At 38.2% G+C, this 20594-nt stretch overlaps 1 protein-coding gene across 8 annotated transcripts in view; it reads left to right on the plus strand.

Moving 5' to 3' along the window:
* PTPN13 (protein tyrosine phosphatase non-receptor type 13) overlaps window positions 1-20594 on the plus strand; it is a 199086-nt gene that overhangs the window by 10197 nt on the left and 168295 nt on the right. Inside the window, exon 1 of one of the 8 annotated variants that reach the window (XM_058192071.1) lies at window positions 6922-7149. The exons of the other annotated variants lie outside the window; for them this stretch is intronic. The gene's annotated coding sequence lies outside the window, so the exon portion shown is untranslated. Of the gene's footprint in view, window positions 1-6921; window positions 7150-20594 lie in introns of those variants that run through there. 8 annotated transcript variants of the gene reach the window in all.

Here is a 20594-nt window from a genome sequence, read left to right on the forward strand (position 1 = left end):
TAAAACTAATGGCATCACTTGTATACTGTGTTTCCCCAAAAATAAGACCCTGTCTTAATTTTTGAACCCTGAAATAAGCGCTTGGCCTTATTGTCATGCGCTCAAAAGCCCGATTGAGCTTATTATCAAGGGATGTCTTATTTTGGGGAAAACAGGGTAGTCTGTGGCAGAGATTTGTAATTTAATATCATTTGCCTACTGATGATACCTTACTCCCTGATAGCAAATGACCTTAGGCAGTGATTTCGTGTAGATGTTTAATAGAAGTAGGGAGAGAGTTGAACCCTGAGGCACTCCACACATCAGGGATCTAGGATTGAACTTCTCCTCCAACTGATACTAGCTTTGACAACCAATGCAAAAATGTGCTGCCCAACTCCCAACCCCTCTGGTATTCTGTCCAGAAGAACACCAGAGTCAGTAATACTAAAAATGCTGATCGATCTGTGAGGACAAAGGTGGACAAGTCACCTTAGTCTCAAGTTCCGTAAAGGTCATTCACAAGTGCAATCAACGTGGTCTTGATATTATGACCTACTGGAAACCTCTGGTTTCAATCTTTCCTAGTTAATCTCATATTTTATAGTTTTCTTTTGATAATCTTTTTTTTCCTTTTGTGAGTTTTTACTGTATTTTTCAGAGTATAAGATGCACCAGACTATAAGATGCACCTAGATTTACAGGAGGAAAACAAGAAAAAAAAGTTTTTGGCCTCCGCACATTGCGTTTTGGCTCCCCCTGGCTCCCAGAAGCACTTTGCAGTGCTCCGCACATCCCGTTTTTGCCAAAACCAGGCCTGTTTTCACCAAAAATACACCCGTTTTTTGCCTGCAGAGGGCAGGGGAGGGCGAAAACAGGACACACGGAGGATTCGGGAGCCCAAAAGCAGGCCTGTATTTTGTCTATAAGACGCATCGAAATTTTCACCCACTTTTACCGGGCGGGGGGGGGAGGGGAAGTGCATGTTATACTCTGAAAAATACGGTAATTGAAGCCTTAAAGCAATTTTAGTGAAATACAGTTTTTCAGTGGAATATCATTAGCTTTGTGTAATTCTGCAATAAAGAACATCTACACTACTGTATCTCTAATCTATCTGTCTCTTTGTGTATCTACCTACGTACCTGCCTACTTACCTCCCTCCCTCTTCTATCTATTCAATTATCTGAGTGTATTATTTAGTCACAGTCATATTTTTCAGTATTCTTTCTCTTATTCATAGCTCATTTGGAGGTTCTCAAAAGTTTGGACTCAGATCCTTAACACATTTTTCATTATTCCTACACCTTCTTATCATTTGAGAGATACACCTAAACTCCATACTTGCAAGGCATTAAAACCACTCCTAACAAGAGTTTCATCTCTGCCATCATCTATAAACAGTTGGCCAGTTTTCTGGTTCTACAGGTATGGCAGCTGTAGTTTTCACCTCACCCATCACCCAAATTTCTTGTTTCTGTTCCCATTCATATTATGTTAATTTATTGCATATCATTACATATGTTGCCTAATGATATGGGAAGGAGTAAGGACCTGCACATAATTGGAAAGTTCTGGATGTAAGCTCCTGGCACAATTTCTTCTCTCTTTCCCTCTTCTCTTTATAGGTTGGAAAAAACAGTTTTATAATATCCTATCTTACCATTACCACCGTCCCTCTATCAGGGAGATGGGTGGTTTCTAAATTTGATAAATGAATAACATTTCAGAAATAACATTTGATTTCTTGATACGATTTTTATTATTCCTTTTTTCAAATTTCTTTTCGCTGTGTAGGAAGTTAGCACCCACCCTCTCCTAGGAAAATGAAATATTCTAGGAAATATTAAAAAGGCAGAATATTGTATTTCCCCGGATGAGAAATGGAGAAACATGTTTTTAGACAGGAAAAAGACTCACTCTCAATAGCTCCCACCATCCTCAATAGCCCACAGCAGATGTCCACACTTAAAGAGATAAAGAGATAGCTAGGTCTATTCATAAGCAAATGTCCTCACCCAAGATCCAACAAAGGTAGGATTACCCCTCTACCCATCTAGCAACAGAACTCACCACATGGCACCTTGGGAAAATTACATCACCCAGCAAGGCTCAACCAAGCCTGCTACACAGGACAGCCTACAGAGTTGCCCCTGCATGGCTCCATGGGAGTCTGACAACCAATCAGAACACAAGCTTAAATTCAAAACCCAACAGAGGGCATAAAACCAAGGCACTCTAGCATCTCTGCCCTTTTCTGCTCAGGATCTCAAGGCATGTGATCCTATTCATCAATAAACCTTCTTTCCAAGCAACTTCCATGAATCCAGTCTCTTTTCCCCCCACTTGGAACTGAACCCAGGAGGACATTTCTTCCAACAACTGTAGTAATATTATCAGAGAACTAAGATGTGCATTGAGGTCATATATGAACAGGTCAAGTAGCAAATGAAACCTTACAGGCACAACTAGTAGCTAATTAAAGCCACACTACTGGGATTGCTGCTTTAAATAGTTAGACATCAGCTTGACAATGTAATTTTTACAATGTGTCTTACTTTTTGGTTGGCCAGAAGTTTGTTGTTGACCCCTGAAGGTAAGCAGATGTTCAACCTCAGGTTGAGCAAACCAGTAAACAGGCAATTAAGGAGATGGACAACCAACTGGAGAAGAATCTTAGTCTTCCTGAGAGAAGTTCAGTTCATAATGGAGCCTACCTCGCTGCTTCCTTACGTTGACCCCTTCCAGTGAGGAAACAGCAATATAGGTAGTATTCGACTTACGACACTTCACTTAGTGACCGTTCAAAGTTGCAACATCAATGAAAAAAATGACTTATGACCGTTTTTCACACTTACAACCCTTGTTGTATGATGACCACCATGATCATGGTGATCACCATGATCATATGATCAAAATTCAGATGACTGGCAATTGACTTCTATATATGATCGTTGCTATGTCCCGGGGTCATGTGATCACCTTTTGTAACCTTCTGACAAGCAAAGTCAATGGGTAAGCCAGATTCCTTTAATAACCTTGTTGCTAACTTATCAACTGTGGCGATTCACTTAACAGTTGTGGCAAGAAAGGTTGTAAAATGGGGCAAACTCATTGAACAACAAAACATTTGGGGCTCAGTTGTGGTCGTAAGTTGAGGACTGCCTGTACTAATGTCCATCCATTTCTGGCTATACAATATAGCCCAACAAACACACATTTTTATTTCTAACTCAGTACCCAGGGGACTAGTAAAAGCTGACTACACTCTTATATTTTCTAAAAATTAGATACGTCCCATTAGAAACAAAGCTTGCCGCCAAACTACATTATATTCCTAACAATTAGGAAATATGCAATTTTAGAATAAATGGAAGAGGGTCTTAAGAGAGGGGCGCGCGCGTTAATTTGGATGAAATGAAGAAAATCTTATAGGCCTGAACTGGGGTAATATCATATGGTCTTTCAAAAGTGATTCACGCTGTTGCTGTTTTAAACCTGCTTCTAGGAAGACTTGAAAAATGAGAGAACTAAGAGCATGTCTGAACTTGTTCAGCATTAGTATGAAACTGTCCTGTTTTGAAATGCATTCTGGATGGCTGGTCTGCCCATTTATACAGCACAGGTGAACTTTTTATGAGCTGTACACTGAAAATAGACGCAAAGTTTAACTAGAAATGATGTACCTGTTTTTTTTCTCCTTGTTAAAAAAAATATTTTCTAGGTCTCTTAAGGTGGGGAGAGGTTGGACGCAGGGGTGAAATCTACTTACCTACCGGTTTGGAAGTGTGCACGTGCCTTTCCAATTTTGGATCCTCTGTGCATGCGCAAAACCTTTTACGCATGCACAGAGGGTCAAAAACAGGTAACTTCCTGGTTAAAACTATGGAGTAATGACATCCTGGCGGATGAATGGAGCCTTGTGCTGCTGTCGCTATCGGTTCACCCGAATTGGAGCGAACCGGTAGCATTTCATCCCTGGTTGGACGGTTTCATATAGCACAAAGTTCTAGGCTGAGCGTTTTGCTCTTGGGTCGCAGAAAATCGTGACTGTGATTGAAGAAACTACTACTGAAGCATGATCTGGCAAAATTTCTGTACTATTATTGAATGTCCCATATATTAATAAGCCAGATGAGTTTGCGCTGCAAAAAAAAATGATTGTGATGGTAATTAAAAAAAAAAAAAAGGCAAGCAGGCTCATTGGTGTAGAAGCTAACTCGGAAACTAAGACAAAGCTTCTGGTATGGATTTCTCTTGTAGCCTAGGGAAGCTTTTCATCCAGTACCACACTGCAACAATTTTGTGTGGGGGATTAGGGAAATGTTTGCTTAGAAGGGCTGCTTTTATATCCAAAGGCCAACAGCCTTTCATCGCTGTGAATCACATTTCCCGTCACTTGGGAAATACATGGGAAAATAGATAAAGTTTAACTAGAAAAGATGTACGTGTTTTTTTTTTCCTTGTTAAAAAAATATTTTCTAGGTCTCCTAAGGTGGGGAGAGGTTGGACGCAGGGGTGAAATCTACTTACCTACCGGTTTGGAAGTGTGCACGTGCCTTTCCAATTTTGGATCCTCTGTGCATGCGCAAAACCTTTTACGCATGCACAGAGGGTCAAAAACAGGTAACTTCCTGGTTAAAACTATGAAGTAATGACATCCTGGCGGATGAATGGAGCCTTGTGCTGCTGTCGCTATCGGTTCACCCGAATTGGAGCGAACCGGTAGCATTTCATCCCTGGTTGGACGGTTTCATATAGCACAAAGTTCTAGGCTGAGCGTTTTGCTCTTGGGTCGCAGAAAATCGTGACTGTGATTGAAGAAACTACTACTGAAGCATGATCTGGCAAAATTTCTGTACTATTATTGAATGTCCCATATATTAATAAGCCAGATGAGTTTGCGCTGCAAAAAAAATGATTGTGATGGTAATTAAAAAAAAAAAAAGGCAAGCAGGCTCATTGGTGTAGAAGCTAACTCGGAAACTAGGACAAAGCTTCTGGTATGGATTTCTCTTATAGCCTAGGGAAGCTTTTCATCCAGTACCACACTGCAACAATTTTGTGTGGGGGATTAGGGAAATGTTTGCTTAGAAGGGCTGCTTTTATATCCAAAGGCCAACAGCCTTTCATCGCTGTGAATCACATTTCCCGTCACTTGGGAAATACATGGGAAAATAGATGGTATAGTTAGCTGTATATTTTTTTCCTATTTGTAAGTTGAACACATTTATCATTTTTCATAAACTTAGATAGTCTTCCGCTACTGTCTGTGAAATGCTACTCGTTGTGGGGGGGGGGTGGCTGTGCCTTATGAAAGCACTGCTCTCAAATACAGGTAGTTCTTGACATATGACCACAATTGAGCCGAAAATGTGATCACATGATCCCGAGATATTGCAACGGTCATAAATATGAATCAGTTACCAAGTGTCCAAATTTTGATCACGTGGTGAACACCTTGGGTTTATAGGCAGTGTGTAAGGTGTTGAATCCCATTCTAAAATTCCAAGAGATTTTTTAAAAAGAGACATTTTATGTAAAATGACAGTTGTTGCATCTTACAATCAGTTGCATTATGAATAGTTTTATCCGTGAATTTATTTGGGTGATTAAAGACTGGTGCCACAGACAGTCCAATGGACACCAAGGGTGTTGATTTTGGCATATTTTCTGTCTCTGTTTTAATAGGTTATTTTTTTTTATGGATAGAGAAATTTCCCAATAATTTCCTTCTTCACGGTTATGATAAGACTGCTATAGGAAAACTTCTTGGTAGAAATTTTCTCCTGAGATCTAGCAACAAGGCTAGTTTTACAAATAGCAAATGAGATATAAGGAGCTAAGAAAAGGGAAGGCTAAGGAAAGTGCTATAAAAATATTAGCCTTTCTGAAGAAGGTGGTTTAAATTCGCCTCTAGAAGAGTTGGTTGGCATATAAATTAAATGGATGGATGGACGGACGGACAGACAGGATTCCTATTCAAAAGATTCATTTAAAAATTTACTTTTTCCCTAAGATGAAGAGGTGCAAGGGAAATTTATGAGACCAATTGGCTTGCTTTAGTGATTATTGCAAAGCTGTTGGAATCTGTGTAATTTATGCATTTAGGTCTTTTAATGGTAACAGATGCTAAGGAACATTTTCCAAGAGTCCATTACTGGAGGGATTTCACACACACACACCCTGTAATGGATAGTCCCTGATGAGCCTGGTTGTCTTGAATAGGTTAGGGACTCTGTTTACAGAAGACAGAGTAGTGCAAAATTCCCAAGTGTTTTTGCCCCAAGCAAATTGCTTTTCAGTTTGCTTTTAATATTTTCCAACATTTTAAATAAAATCGTTTGAACTTCATTTATTTTTAGTATTTGTACTGCATTAACTTGACAAAGATATTATATTAGTGAACTATAACAGAAGCAAGAAAAAGTTATATAATGGTGCAATAAAATTGCAAAAAAAGTGGTGCAATAAAATGATATATAACGATAACAATATGTAATAAAACAAGGGAGAAGAATATTCATGTAATATTAATATAAAAGTAGTCCAGCCATTTAACACATTACCATCAAGACCACATTGATCTATGGTTTTTTTTTTAAATGATGTTTTATTTGATTTTTAGCAAATTGTATTTCTAATATGTTATGTGATCCAGGAAATTTTAGTAGAGGGAGACCTCTGTCACCTTTGGCCAAACATTTTGCTTTCAAAGTCTTATTTTGGGATGGTTGTCCCCATTCCATCACATCACAACTTGGTAAACAACTCTTGTGGCTGTATGCTGTTGGATCAGTTTGAGTATGCAATAATCATAATAATAATAAAATCTCTACTGGAGCCACAGTTGTTATTCCCACTGGGGAAATAGGTTAAACAGTTCTGTGCTTGTCTATTCTTGTGTCTGGAAAAAGGTGCAAGTATGAACATTTCAGACTGCAGTAGGTGACCTAGCAGTTGAATGGCTATGATACTTTGAGCAAGCATTATTTGACTTAGCCTATTATCACCAAGATTATAGGCACTGTGCTTTGCAACTCCTTATTTCTGTAGTGGAACTTGTTCCCATCTATTAATTCCACACTCCCCTTGGAGACTTTCTCTTCCTTACTACCAGAACTCTTCGGCATGCAAGAGGATGAACGTAGGTGTCCTTCATCGACAAAGGTATGGTAGAAATATGAAGATGAAATAATCCAGATGATTGATATACAGGAGGATGAAATGATATAAAAAGGACAATGCTGTGTATGTAATTAAGTCCATTAATTGCATTTTCTTTGCACACATGTAACAGTGTGCAGGTGGGCATTGTTTAGCTGAGGCAATAGAAAAAGGAAAGGCTGTGAGTTGGGAAAGAGTAGGGCAAGGATCATTGCTTCTTTTTTTCATGGTATACCTGAAGGAGCTGAACAGTTCCGGAAAAAGACGTCACTCAGTCTGATTACAAGGATCCATGTGAGAGACTAAATGTGTCTAAAAATGCAGATTTTTTTTGCATAGGGTGTATCTGAAATGTCTACAAATGACATCACTGAAATAGCTTGTTAAAATGCTCTCTTCGTCCAGATCTTCCCTGAATGCCAAAATAGTTTTGTTTTCTCCTTCATTTACATGTTTTCTACTGTTTTAATGTACTAGTTTCATTTTAATTACTTATGGTAGATCACTTTGAAATTTCTAATAGCTGTAACCTGTATATAAATATATTTAGTTTATAATAATACCCCTTTAGGGTAAAACTTTAGGATAAATATTAAGAGTTTTTTCTTGACATTTCATTCCTGAAAAAAAGCATGGAAAATGAAAATAAAATAAAAGGAGCACTAAAATGAATACTGGAATAATGGAGTCGCCTTTGGTGAAATGGGCAGTAAATAAATTAATAAATTAATAATAAATAATAAATGTATCTAACCCAGTTTTTCCCAGCTAAAGCCCCTTTAGATATATAGAGTTCAACTCTTAAAAGTCCACACCAATGTGGCCATTGCTGAAGACCATGGGAATTGAAGTCCACGCAGCTGGAGATAACTCAAATTGGAGGAGGTTAATGCAATTCAACTTTTACTGTTTATTGTTGATAATTGCCCTAATTTTGTTTAAACATCTTTAATGAAGAACACCCTACCATTTCCTGAGACAATTCTGCTTCAAAGCTTATCAGCCCTTATAATTAGGAAATTGCTTCTAAAGTTTACCTAAAATTGGTCCCTGGATTTTTTACTCGAAGGACAACAAATTTGCTTCATTCTCTTATTTTTTCCAACATATTATTTGAACACAGTTATTTCTCTTCTTAATCTTTTAATCTTAAAGAATCAGACTTTAGTTGTTTTAGACAAAATAAATGCAACCTTTTCACCTACTCTTCATTAAGCTTTGGCTTCCTGATATTCTAAATACGAATTCTTGACAATTCTGCTCTTTGGACATGACCACACGTACAAGGAATTTTATAGGCTTCCCTGTTAAGGACGTACATATTTTTAAAGTTTGAAAATAAGATTTATATATCCATGCATGTCCTATTCACCTAGTGCTGGTATCTGGATCATGGGGAAGGGGGCTGTGGTGTTTTGTACAAATTCCAAAACTGTGTTGCCCCAACCAACACATGTCTGATTTTAAAAATGTTAAGTAGAGTCAGGCATAGCTCAGACTTGGATGGAGAGAAGCTCATGAAAAAAATATTAGGCTTAGATTGGAAGTAAAAAAATCAATTCCTGAAGAAACAAATGGCAAATTCCTTACGTGTTGTTGCCAAGAAAACGAGGTTTACATCAATAACTAGGGTTTCAACCCACAAATTAACCAAAGAGTACCGCAAATATATCCAGTTAAGCCAAGTGCCTTACTCAACTAATTCTCCTATCTCATGTTGTGAAAACTACTTTTACTCAGGTTTTATTGTTTCGTCTAACGTCCATGATTGAGATCAATTGCTAGGGAGATCTTACAAAAACATGACTTCTCTAGACATTGTGTCCTGGCAATTTTAGTTTTCCCATACCCTCCCACATGGCCAGAGCTGGCCAATATGTCTGAAGAACCATTTTTTTCTTCTAGAAAGAAAATAACCACAGATATTGGTATCTGCGAGAATTGAAAAGATGGCCTCTGATTAACCAATTGAGTCATCCAAGTTCTTATGGTCCTGGCATACAGAAGTAAATTGGTTAACTGGGAGAAGGAATGGCGAAGTTGATTGTGTCATACAAACAAGGCAGTGTTTCCCCACCCAGTGATGCATCAATCTGTCTCTGGAAGCTGCAGAGATCAGCTGCCTCCATTGGGAACTTTTGCGTTTGATGTGTTCATGGGTAAGAAACCTCTACAAATAGTGACATAGGCCATTGTTGATCAAAGAGAGTGAATCAGACTTGAGCCTGACAGGGTTGTACCAGGAAATAATTCTGAAGGTTTTTCCTGGGCTAAGTTCTAAAAATAAAATCTTTATTTTTCTATTGAAATGGGTCTATTGACAACCTGTTGATAGGTCCAGATAGATTACTAATTTTACTCGAGCGTGTCGTTACTTGAGCTTATGGTTGCGTCTGAATCTGTCTTAGAAGCACGGTGCTGATTGTGTATCGTTTGCGTTCAGAATCTTTGAGGAACTGTGGAAAACCAAAGCTGTCTTTGTATTATCAGTCTTATATTTTAACATAAACCGAGTTATTGGTGAGATTTTTGTTTTATTATATGCTGCTGTTTTTTTTAAAATAATGATTAATATTGTAACCCAGTTGTTGTCAAATCATCTTGTCTTGTTAGTTTTACATGGTTTTATTTGGTGGTGTCAGGATTGAATGCAAGACCCATTTTCATGCAGAATTGGGCCTTGCCTGTGAACTATGCCCCTTCCCAAAACATTGCACTGTATGTATAGAAAGTGTGGAGCTGCATCGTGTCCTCTCGATGATATGCCTAATGTCATTTCAGGAGCACAAAAAAGACTTTGTATTAGTGGAATGAAAATAACAGATCTATTCTTTCACAAGAAACTTTCTAAAAATCTCCCAATTACTGTTATATTTTGTTGTGGTTTATCTAATATGGCAGTGATTCTCGAACTGTGGTCCGTGAATCCTTGGGGCACCCACAACATCGTCATAGGCAGTCTGCGAAGGTTTGAAGAAATGTTATGATTTGAATTTTGCGTTAAGTCTTGGGGGTCCATGACCATGGCAACAATAGTTTTTTAAGGCCTATGGTGAAGAAGAGGTTGAGAACCACTATAATATGGCATTTTGGGGATTCTGTATCTTCTACCATTTGCGGTAGCTAAATATGATGGCGTCTTAAGCATCTGCAAGGTGGACCAGATGAAGGTGGAGCCAAACATAAAGTAATTATCATCAAAATAAGTACATGGATATATGAGGGACTTTTAATTAAGAAAGCCAATGCATATTATTAAGAAAAACCATTAACATATATATCTCTCTCTTCCTTATTTTGCCTTCAACTTCATTCCCCTCAATTTTCTGAGGCATGTAATAATAATAATATCAGAGTTGGAAGGGACCTTGGAGGTCTTCTAGTCCAACCCCCCTGCCCAGGCAGGAAACCCTACACCATTTCAGACAAATGGCTATCCAACATTTTCTTAAAAATTTCCAGTGTTGGAGCATTCACAACTTCTACAGGCAAGTTGTTCCACTGATTAATTGTTCTAACTGTCAGGAAATTTCTCCTTAGTTCTAGGTTGCTTCTCTCCTTGATCAGTTTCCACCCATTGCTTGTTCTACCCTCAGGTGCTTTGGAGAATAGCTTGACTCCCTCTTCTTTGTGGCAACCCCTGAGATATTGGAACACTGCTATCATGTCTCCCCTAGTCCTTCTTTTCATTAAACTAGGCATACCGAGTTCCTGCAACCGTTCTTCATATGTTTTAGCCTCCAGTCCCCTAATCATCTTTGTTGCTCTTCTCTGCACTCTTTCTAGAGTCTCAACATCCTTTTTACATCGTGGCGACCAAAACTGAATGCAATATTCCAAGTGTGGCCTTACCAAGGCATTATAAAGTGGCACTAACACTTCACGTGATCTTGATTCTATCCCTCTGTTTATGCAGCCCAGAACAGTGCTGCACACTGCTGGCTCGTATCTAAATGTTTGTCCACTAGGACTCCAAGATCCCTCTACTACTGTTGAGCAAGGTACCACATATCCGGTAGCTGTACATTTTGTTTTATTTTGTGATAGATCTACTGATCTATCTAATATCTATTATCTATCAATATCTTTCTACTCTATCTATCTATCTATCTATCTATCTATCTATCTATCTATCTATCTATCACTAATCTCTCTTATCTATCAATCAATATGTCTGTCTACTCTATTTATCTATCTATTTATCTATCTAATATCTATCAATATCTGTCTATATCTATCTATCTATCTATCTATCTATCTATCTATCTATAACAAATCTCTCTTATCTATCAATATATCAATATGTTTGTCTACTCTATCTGTCTCTATCTGTCTACCTATCTATTTATCTAATATATATTATCTATTAATATCTGTCTACTCTATCTATCTATCTATCTATCTATCTATCTATCTATCTATCTATCTATCTATCTATCTATCTATCTATCTATCTATCTATCTATCTATCTAAAGGAGAAATTGCTGAAGCACCAGTACTTGGGAACTGTCTATCCCCTGCTTATCACTCATCCTTAGATCTAGTTCTCCTCATCTACATCTTAATTTTACTTATGTCAGACCTGACCCAGCAATCATAGTGACATCAGTTGCCATTGAGTGAGAAGTATCTAAGACCACTATAGAACAAAAGTGGAAACTTGATGGTTGGTCCAAAGGCAGAGTTTGATCAATTCTGGGTTACAACATATCTTCTCTGTGCTCTTTTACTATGATACATCTTCTAATTTACTCAAACAATTGGATCAAGAGCTTGAGTTAGCCCATTATTCTCATAGTATACAAATAGCATTGGTGATTAAAAAATGAAAGAAAGTTCACCCTCCATTTGGCATTGTTGGATGTTTCCTCAGCAATCAATTTGAGGCCCAGACTTTTTTCAAAATGTAGAATGCTGTTATTTTAATTAGAATGCCTCTTGGGATAATCCACTTAAGAATGCGCATGAAAACAATAGCAGGGCAAAATCAGAGGACTTGAGCAGCTTCCCAAAATTGGCTTTAAAAGACAGTCTGTGGAAACTGATAATTTCTGTATGATCCAAGCAACCCAGTATTTGCTGTATTTAAGGATATGAATATGAATACAATTGTCCAAATTTAATGTTCTAATCTAAATCATTGAATGCTATGTTGCTCTCTTGATGTGCCTGACCTTTACCATTTTTGTCCTTAATAATGAATCTGAAGATAATTTGTTTATAAAGATGGGCAATGTTGAATGTCGAATTCATCAACTACAAAGAATCGCGTCTTACTCGGTATCTTCAGTGCTAGATAATTGTGTCCTCCATGTATCTATATCTACCTCAGGTTTACCTCAGGGAGCAACCTCGCAGAGACAATCCAGATTACCGTATATACTCGAGTATAAGCCGAGTTTTTCAGCACGTTTTTTGTGCTGAAAAACGTCCCCTCGGCTTATACTCGAGTATATACGGCTTATACTCGAGGTTTTTTTTTCTTCTTTTTTTCACATTATACCGGATGGCGCAAACTTGGCGGGCTTTTGCATTAGCGCGGGGAAGCCCTGCCGGTGCAGTGAGAGGGCGGGGCGGGGGAGCCGCCAGCCTTCTCGGCTGAGGGAGGGAGGGTTTTCCCGACCGGTAGCTGCCTCATTTCCCACCCTCGGCTTATACTCGAGTCCCCAGTTTACCCCAGTTTTTTGGGGTAAAATTGGGGACCTCGGCTTATACTCGGATCGGCTTATATTCGAGTATATACGGTGTATAAATTACGTATGCTGAATGATTGTTCGTGCCAAGGTTATCGGTTTCATTTTTTCTCTCTTTGGTTCATTCAACTTCGTCATTCAACTTCTGTAGCTGTCAAATATTATGTGATTCCATGACACCATTAAACAAATTGGCTGATGGCTGATGATTCATTGTGGTGAAATGCCAAATTAGGTATGATTCTTAGTCGAAACCTTAGATCCAGTCCCAGTCCTCAGTGCATTAAGGATTGGCAAGAATTCTCAGAAATACAATCTGTTCCAGGTTCAGGTCTATCTACGCCGGCAAGTGTGGATGATATGATGGTGTCGGGTAGAAGAATTTAGATTTGCTATACGCTGTAGAACATTTTGGGGAACAAGCTGAACCAGTACAAGAGAAGATGGATTTCTCTTGTACTGAAACACAACCAGATTGCTGGCAGATAACATCAAAAAGGTAGCAGAATAGCTTTTTATACAGTCTGTGAATCTCGCTTTCATTCAGAAGATAATTGAAAATACCTTTATTCCATCAAGACTTCAGGCCTAATTAAGGGTCATTGGCATCTACCTGGCGAGAGGGAGAAATGTATATATTATAATAATATATGATTATAATTTTTAAAGTGTTCTTGACTGCCCAGAGTCTTCTACTGTGTAGTTTGTAAAACTGTAAAATTAATAAACAAAAGCACAAATGATTGGTTTCTGAGAATGAACATCCAGTTTGAAAAGCTATAGATATTTCAGGAAATACAGGTAATCCTTGACTTACAACAGTTCATTTAGTGACTGTTCAATGTTACAGTGGCACTGACAAAAGGGACTTATGATCGTTTTTCATAGTTACGACCTTTGCACCATCCCCATGTGATCAAAATTCAGGTACTTGGCGACTGGTTCACAATTATGACCGTCGCTGTGTCCCAAGGTCATGTGATTCCCTTTTGCGATCTTCTGACAAGCAAAGTCAATGGGGAAGCAAGATTCACTTAACAACCAGGTTACTAACTTATCAACTGCAGGGATTCACTTAACAAATGTGGCAAGGAAGGTCATAAAATTGGGCAAAACTCACTTAAGAAACAACAGAAATTTTGGGCTCAATTGTTATCGTAAGTCGAGGACTACCTGTACTGTAAGGGACAAGCCTAATGTTGCAAATGGGTTGCTTAATGGTTGTCTTTGTCGAGACACAAAATGGCTGTATAAAAGACTCATTCCAATAACATTTGAAAAAAATGTTTCTGGAATAAGAGGGCCTCCCTAAGAAATAGAAAGCAAAGAGTGGAAATAAATGAACAATTGTCTCAGGGAATTACTCTAGGGAAGTTATATCTTTTTAAATGGTTTTTCAGGGAAACAATGAAGTCGTTTCAGCCCCATCAAGCTTTTAATGTTGTTCTCTTAATTTTTCTCTTACGCTTAATTTTTCTGCCTTGAAAATTCCTCTATCATACAATGTCTGATTTTTATTTTTCTGTACTTTTCCTTAAAAGTTTTTGTTTTTGTTTTAATTTGGGGAGGCAGAAAAGTATTCCTTCTATTACCAATTTGCTAACATAATAAAATGGCAAAGTAGCAAGGCCAGATAATTAAAACCATGATGGCGCAGTGGTTAGAATGCAGTATTGCAAGTTAATTGTGCCCATAGTTTGAAGTTCGACCCTGACCGGCTCATGGTTGAGTCAACCTTCCATCCTTCCAAGGTCAGTAAAATGAGGACCCAGATTGTTGGGGATAATACGCTGTAAACTGTAAACTGCTTAGAGAGAGCTGCAAAGCACTGTGAAGAAGTACATGAGTCTAAGTGCTATTGTTAAAATCATTGTTTGGCCAACCCTCAAAATAAAAGCTAGAGATGTAGACATTCAGCATACTGGCATCATGCCACATATGTTGTACTTGCCCTCACTCTGCAGACAATCACGCGTAGAAAACTGATGTTCAGAAAGTACTTTCTGGAAATCGAGATCAGGATTAAATTTGAGGAAATGACAGGTCTGAAAGTAAATTGGTCAAAGTCAGAATTATTGATGGATAGTAATGGTAATGAGTGTGAGAATATGCAAGAGCAATTTGGGATAAGGATTAAAAATACATTGAAATATTTGGGTATAGTGCTTTCACTCAAGGTTAAAGAATTGAAAAAACTTAATTATGATGTGGCGATTAATGAAATTGAGAAGAAGATAGACAAATATAAAATGTTAAAGTTGTCTTGGTTTGGTAGAATTGCAATGTGTAAGATGATGTTGTTGCCCAAGTTCAACTTTTTATTCGAGATGCTACCGCTAAATTTGACAGAGAAAGATATTGAAGGATACCAGAAAAAATTGGACAAATTTTGTAATGGTGGCAAAAGACCTAGATTAGTGAAGAAAATGTGGTATCAAAATCAAAGGGAAGGTGGATTAGGAATCCCCAAATTATTTAATTATTATTGTGTGTATGGTATCCAGATGGTGGTAAAAATATTTAAAGGTGAAGATAACTATTGGAGAGACTTAGAGTTAAGGGATATAGAGAAATTTGGATCAAGGTGGTTTTTAGATAAAGCAAACTCAAAATGTGTAATTAGAAGTTATTGGTTAAAGGGATTAAGTAAAATGTGGAATAAATTTGTTAAAATTTTAATTCCGGATATAATCTTTTTGGGGGAGACAATTGGAAATTGGCCGATTAAAAATAATATAAAACGTAATGAAGTGATTAAAGAGGAAAATATAGAAATTATTAGAGATTGGATAAAAGTTATGGAAAATGAAAGGAGGAATAAAGAAATTATTGAAAAATTAGGGTTAAGTTGGTTTGAAAAAATACAGATAGAAAAATGGACAAAAAAATTAAGGGAAAATTACTTGATAAATAGATGTGAAACTGAATTTGAATATTTAGTATCTCGGATTATGAAAGATGAAATTGGGCTAAAGGGACTCGTTAGTAGGGTTTATAAGATTATAAATTCTGATCAAATCTTATAGGATTGAAGTGCAGTCTACTTCTTATATTGATGATTTATGGATATTGGAGTTCAGCGATATCTGGATGGTTGGACAGTATTCATCTGTGATTTAGCTGCTAAATGTGAGCTGCCTTTTATGGTGCAAAATAAGTTGGTAATATATTTATTGTTTAATAAGAAAAAAAATTATCCATTTCAGTGGGTTTTTTTCTTGTAATGAAGACAAGTAGTACAGATATAACTGACAAGCATTTCATGATTATTTTATTTTTCATTTTAATATTTTACATAAACAAAATTTTGAACATCCTTTAATTTGCTGCTTGATGCCTGCTTTCCTCATTATCATCACCAGTGCAATATATATATATATATATATATCCAGTAATGCTTTGATTGATTCTGCTTTGTCTTTAAGCTGGTTTACTTATAGATTGAAGAAATGTGAATCCTTTTAACATTGTATTATATTCTCCTGTATCTAATTTACTCTCCTGTCAACATTTTTTTGGGGGGTGGGGGTGGATTTACCTATATTCTCAATGATGTGCCTAAGAAAAAAATGCAAATACATATTCTGGGCTATACAGCTTTTTTTTCTCCTGTTGTGGAAAAGCTAAGCCTGGCTGAAATTCTTTTTCACTGAGGTAGAAAGTTCATAGCCGCTTCCAGATTTTAACATTAAGGCATATGAAATCCAATTTCTAGTCCAGATAAAAGTTTCCTTGTTCAGTTGTGTCTATCTCTAGAGCATGGTGTTCTTTGTTTCATGGCCAAGGGAGCCTGCATTGTCCAAAGATAATTTCCATGATCATGTGGTCAGCATGGTTATGTGCTAAAGGCGCACAAAACCCTGTTACCTACCCACCAAAGTGGTACCTATTAATCTAATCACATTTGCATGCTTTTGAACTGCTAGGTGGGCAGGAGCTGGAGCAAGTAATGGGAACTTACCCCGTTGTGCAGACGTGGGTCTCAAACTGAGGCTGTCAGCTCTCCATATGACAAGTTTAGCGTGTTTAACCCATGAGCCATCTACAGGAAATGTAGTACAGAATAATTGTACTGTAATAATAATTGTACTGTAGTACTGTAGTACAGTACCACCTTGTAGTATGTCTACATTTATATTAAGGAGTAAGTCGCAAACAGTGATTTTATAATTGGTTAACAAGAAATTTGTCTATATGTGTGGGAGAAGACTTCACCCTTAAACCTGTGAATTAAACCAGCTTAAATACAGAAGGATTTACATCTAAATCTGCTTCCCCTGAAACTAATGGATTTCAAGCATCGTTATCCTTCAGCCAGTATCGTCAATTGTACTGATGGCTGAGGATGATGGGAGTTATAATCAAGGCATCTAGAGGACCATGTTTCACAGAAAGTAATACTGTCTGGCTGTTTATATTGCATGCTGTTGCTATTTATGTAAACCTAGTATATTTGTTATGACCACGATTGAACCCAAAATTTCTGTTGGTAAGTAACAGTTGTTAAATAAGTTTTGCTTTATTGTACGACCTTTCTTGCAATAGTTGTTAACTGAATCACTGCCGTTGTTACGTTAGTAACATGGTTGTTAAGTGAATCTGCCTTCCTCATTGACTTTGTTCATCAGAAGGTCACTAAAGGTGATCACATCACTCCAGGACACTGCTACTATCATATATACATGCCAATTGCCAAGTGTCCGACTTCTGATCTTGTGACCATGGGGTTGCTACAATGGTCGTAAGTGTGAAAATCTGTCATAAGTCAATTTTTTTCAGGCCGTTGTAACTTTGAAAGGTCACTAAATGAAAGGTACTACCTGTATGTTTGCTTTCATAATGGCAAAGAATTTTGTTTTGCAGAAAAAGGTTATTTTTTTGCCTCAGTTATGGTTAACCTAATCTCTCTGCCTGTTGTACCCTGATGAGTAACTGGGCAATTTACTCATAGGACTTTCTGCCATGTATCAGTCTCCCCATAGCTCTTTGCCTCCAAATTGATATAGCCATTTCAACACTATTAGGTACTCTCTTCCTAGTAGTTACCTGTATTTTTCGGAATATAAGATGCACCGGAGTATAAGACGCACCTTAGTTTTTGGGGAAGAAAATAAGAAAAAAGCTGATTGGCAGGTGGATCGGCCTCCCAGAATACCTCCAATCAGCTGTTCCCAGAAGTGAATTTTAGCAACAGGTTCCTTGGTTGTGAGCTCTGTGCCTTGCCTTTTTTTTTTCTGCCTCTGAAAGTTTGTTTCAGAAAAAACTTTTTTCTGCTTCTGAAAGCCTCCGAAACAGAGCTTCAGAAAAAAAGCCTCTGAAGTTCTGTTTGGGGGGCTTTTTTTCTGAAGCTCTCTTTGGGGCTTTTTTTCTGAAGCTCCGTTTCTGATGCTTTTTTCAGCCTCTGAAACCTCCGTTTGAGAAGCTGGGCAGGGCTACATTCGGAGTATAAGACACACCCAGATTTTCACCCTCTTTTTTGGGGGGAAAAGGTGTGTCTTATAGTCCAAAAATATGGTAGTTTGAGAAACTTAGAAAGAAATAATTTTATCCTTTTTTATTTTTACCCCCACCAGTATAGCTGGACGATTGTTTTGCTATGCTCCTGCATGTATAATGCATTCCATTTTCCAGAATTTCTAATAATACGAAAGGATTTGTCATCCACACACTGTGAAGTATTTCATGACTCTGATTTCTGGATCAGCAATTTCCATGGCAGATATGACCTCCACTTTAGAGGGGTTGCCTTATTTCTCCTCCATGTATGTTCTTTTCTCCCCGCTACTATAACTCTGAAGTATATTCCTTAGTTCTGGTCTTTTGAAGTATAGAAATATTGTGAATACACGCAAGGAGTTGGGAAGAAGGTATTTTTCCCCGTCGGATTATTTTATTTAATGAGTAAAAACAGGAAGGACCAAGAAGGAGAATCAACATCCGCCTGCGTTGTTTCTTCCCCTTGGGTATAATTGCTGGTTAGGCCCAGAGGGATAAGAAAATAAATGTATATTTATTTTAATTAATTTTATGCCCTCTGGCCTGCTGGGCATCTCTGAACAATGTTTGAAAGTTGAATGAAAAAAAATATATCTGGTGCTACAAGTCACCAAGATGGCTATATTGATGTGTTGGAAGCTGTGAGATGTTCTTTAGCATCTGTTCTTTCATTCCAGTTGGTGGGAAATTGCTCTGAGAAAAGGTGTATTGTTAACGTTCATGAAATGGAAACCTTCAGTAAGTAGTCATCAGTGTGCTTTAAGCAATGCGCCATAATTGAATTTTTCGCCTAAGGAGTCACTCCAATTGAACTTCACCACAAAGAAGCAGGTTGCTTATGGTAATGACTATGTTGATATGACTATGTGGATTCCTGAGTTGAAAAATGTGAAGGTGATGAATTAGGAAGAGCCAATGATACGCTGATGATATGCAGCTGTACTCTTCCACCCCAGGCCACCCCAATGAAGCTATCGAAGTACTGTCCCGGTATCTGGAAGCCATACGGGTCTGGATGGGGAGGAACAGGCTCAAGCTCAATCCCTCCAAGACGGAGTGGCTGTGGATGCCGGCACCCCGGTACAGTCAGCTGCAGCTGCGGCTGACTGTTGGGGGCGAGTCATTGGCCCCGACGGAAAGGGTGCGCAACTGGGGCGTTCTCCTGGATGGGAGATTGTCATTTGAAGATCACCTGACGACTGTCTCCAGGAGAGCTTTTTATCAGGTTCGCCTGATTCGCCAGTTGCTCCCCTTCCTGGACCGGGATGCCCTATGCACGGTCACTCATGCTCTTGTTATTTCTCGCTTGGATTACTGCAATGCTCTCTACATGGGGCTCCCCTTGAAGAGCACTCGGAGGCTCTAGTTAGTCCAGAATGCAGCTGCGTGGGTGATAGAGGGAGCAGTTCAGAGCTCCCATGTAACACCCATCCTGCGCAGACTGCACTGGCTGCCTGTTGTCTTCCGGGTGCGCTTCAAGGTATTGGTTACCACCTTTAAAGCGCTCCATGGCTTAGGACCGGGATATTTATGGGACCGCCTACTGCCATCTTGTATCTCCCAGCGACCTGTGCGTTTTCACAGAGAGGGACTCCTTAGGGTGCCGTCAGCCAAGCAATGTCGACTGGCGGCCCCCAGGGGAAGAGCCTTCTCTGTGGGGGCTCCTACCCTGTGGAACGAGCTTCCCCCTGGACTTCGACAAATACCTGACCTTCGGATCTTTCGCCGCGAACTTAAAACTTATTTGTTTTGTCTTGCTGGACTGGCTTGAATTTTAACTTTAATTTTTAGCTGATTTTATGGGGTTTTAATTTTTATTAATTTTTAGTGTTATTTGTATTTTAATATTAGGCCAAATTTAATAAGTTTTTTAATGTGCATTTTTAATATTGTATGTATTGCTGTATTTTTATTTTGGCTGTAAACCGCCCTGAGTCCTTCGGGAGAAGGGCGGTATACAAATTAAAATATTATTATTATTATTATTATTATTATTATTATTATTATTATTATTATTATTATTAAGAACAAAGTATGATAGCAACCAACTAGTTTCACAGGAGAAAGGTGCCTGAACTAAGGACAATTGGTGGATCGCTCAGAGAGAGAAATTACTGCCCTGTTTGGCATTTCATAGGAATGAGTGGGTCCCATTATTGATCTCCTTCAATATTGGACAATTTGTGCAATGTGGGTCCTTCAAATGCTGCTTGCAGAAATGAACGCTTCAAAAACTGGACTTGGCCAACAATTGTCAT

The sequence above is a fragment of the Ahaetulla prasina genome, chromosome 8 (genome assembly GCF_028640845.1).
Source record: "Ahaetulla prasina isolate Xishuangbanna chromosome 8, ASM2864084v1, whole genome shotgun sequence".
NCBI classification, from domain to species: domain Eukaryota; kingdom Metazoa; phylum Chordata; class Lepidosauria; order Squamata; family Colubridae; genus Ahaetulla; species Ahaetulla prasina.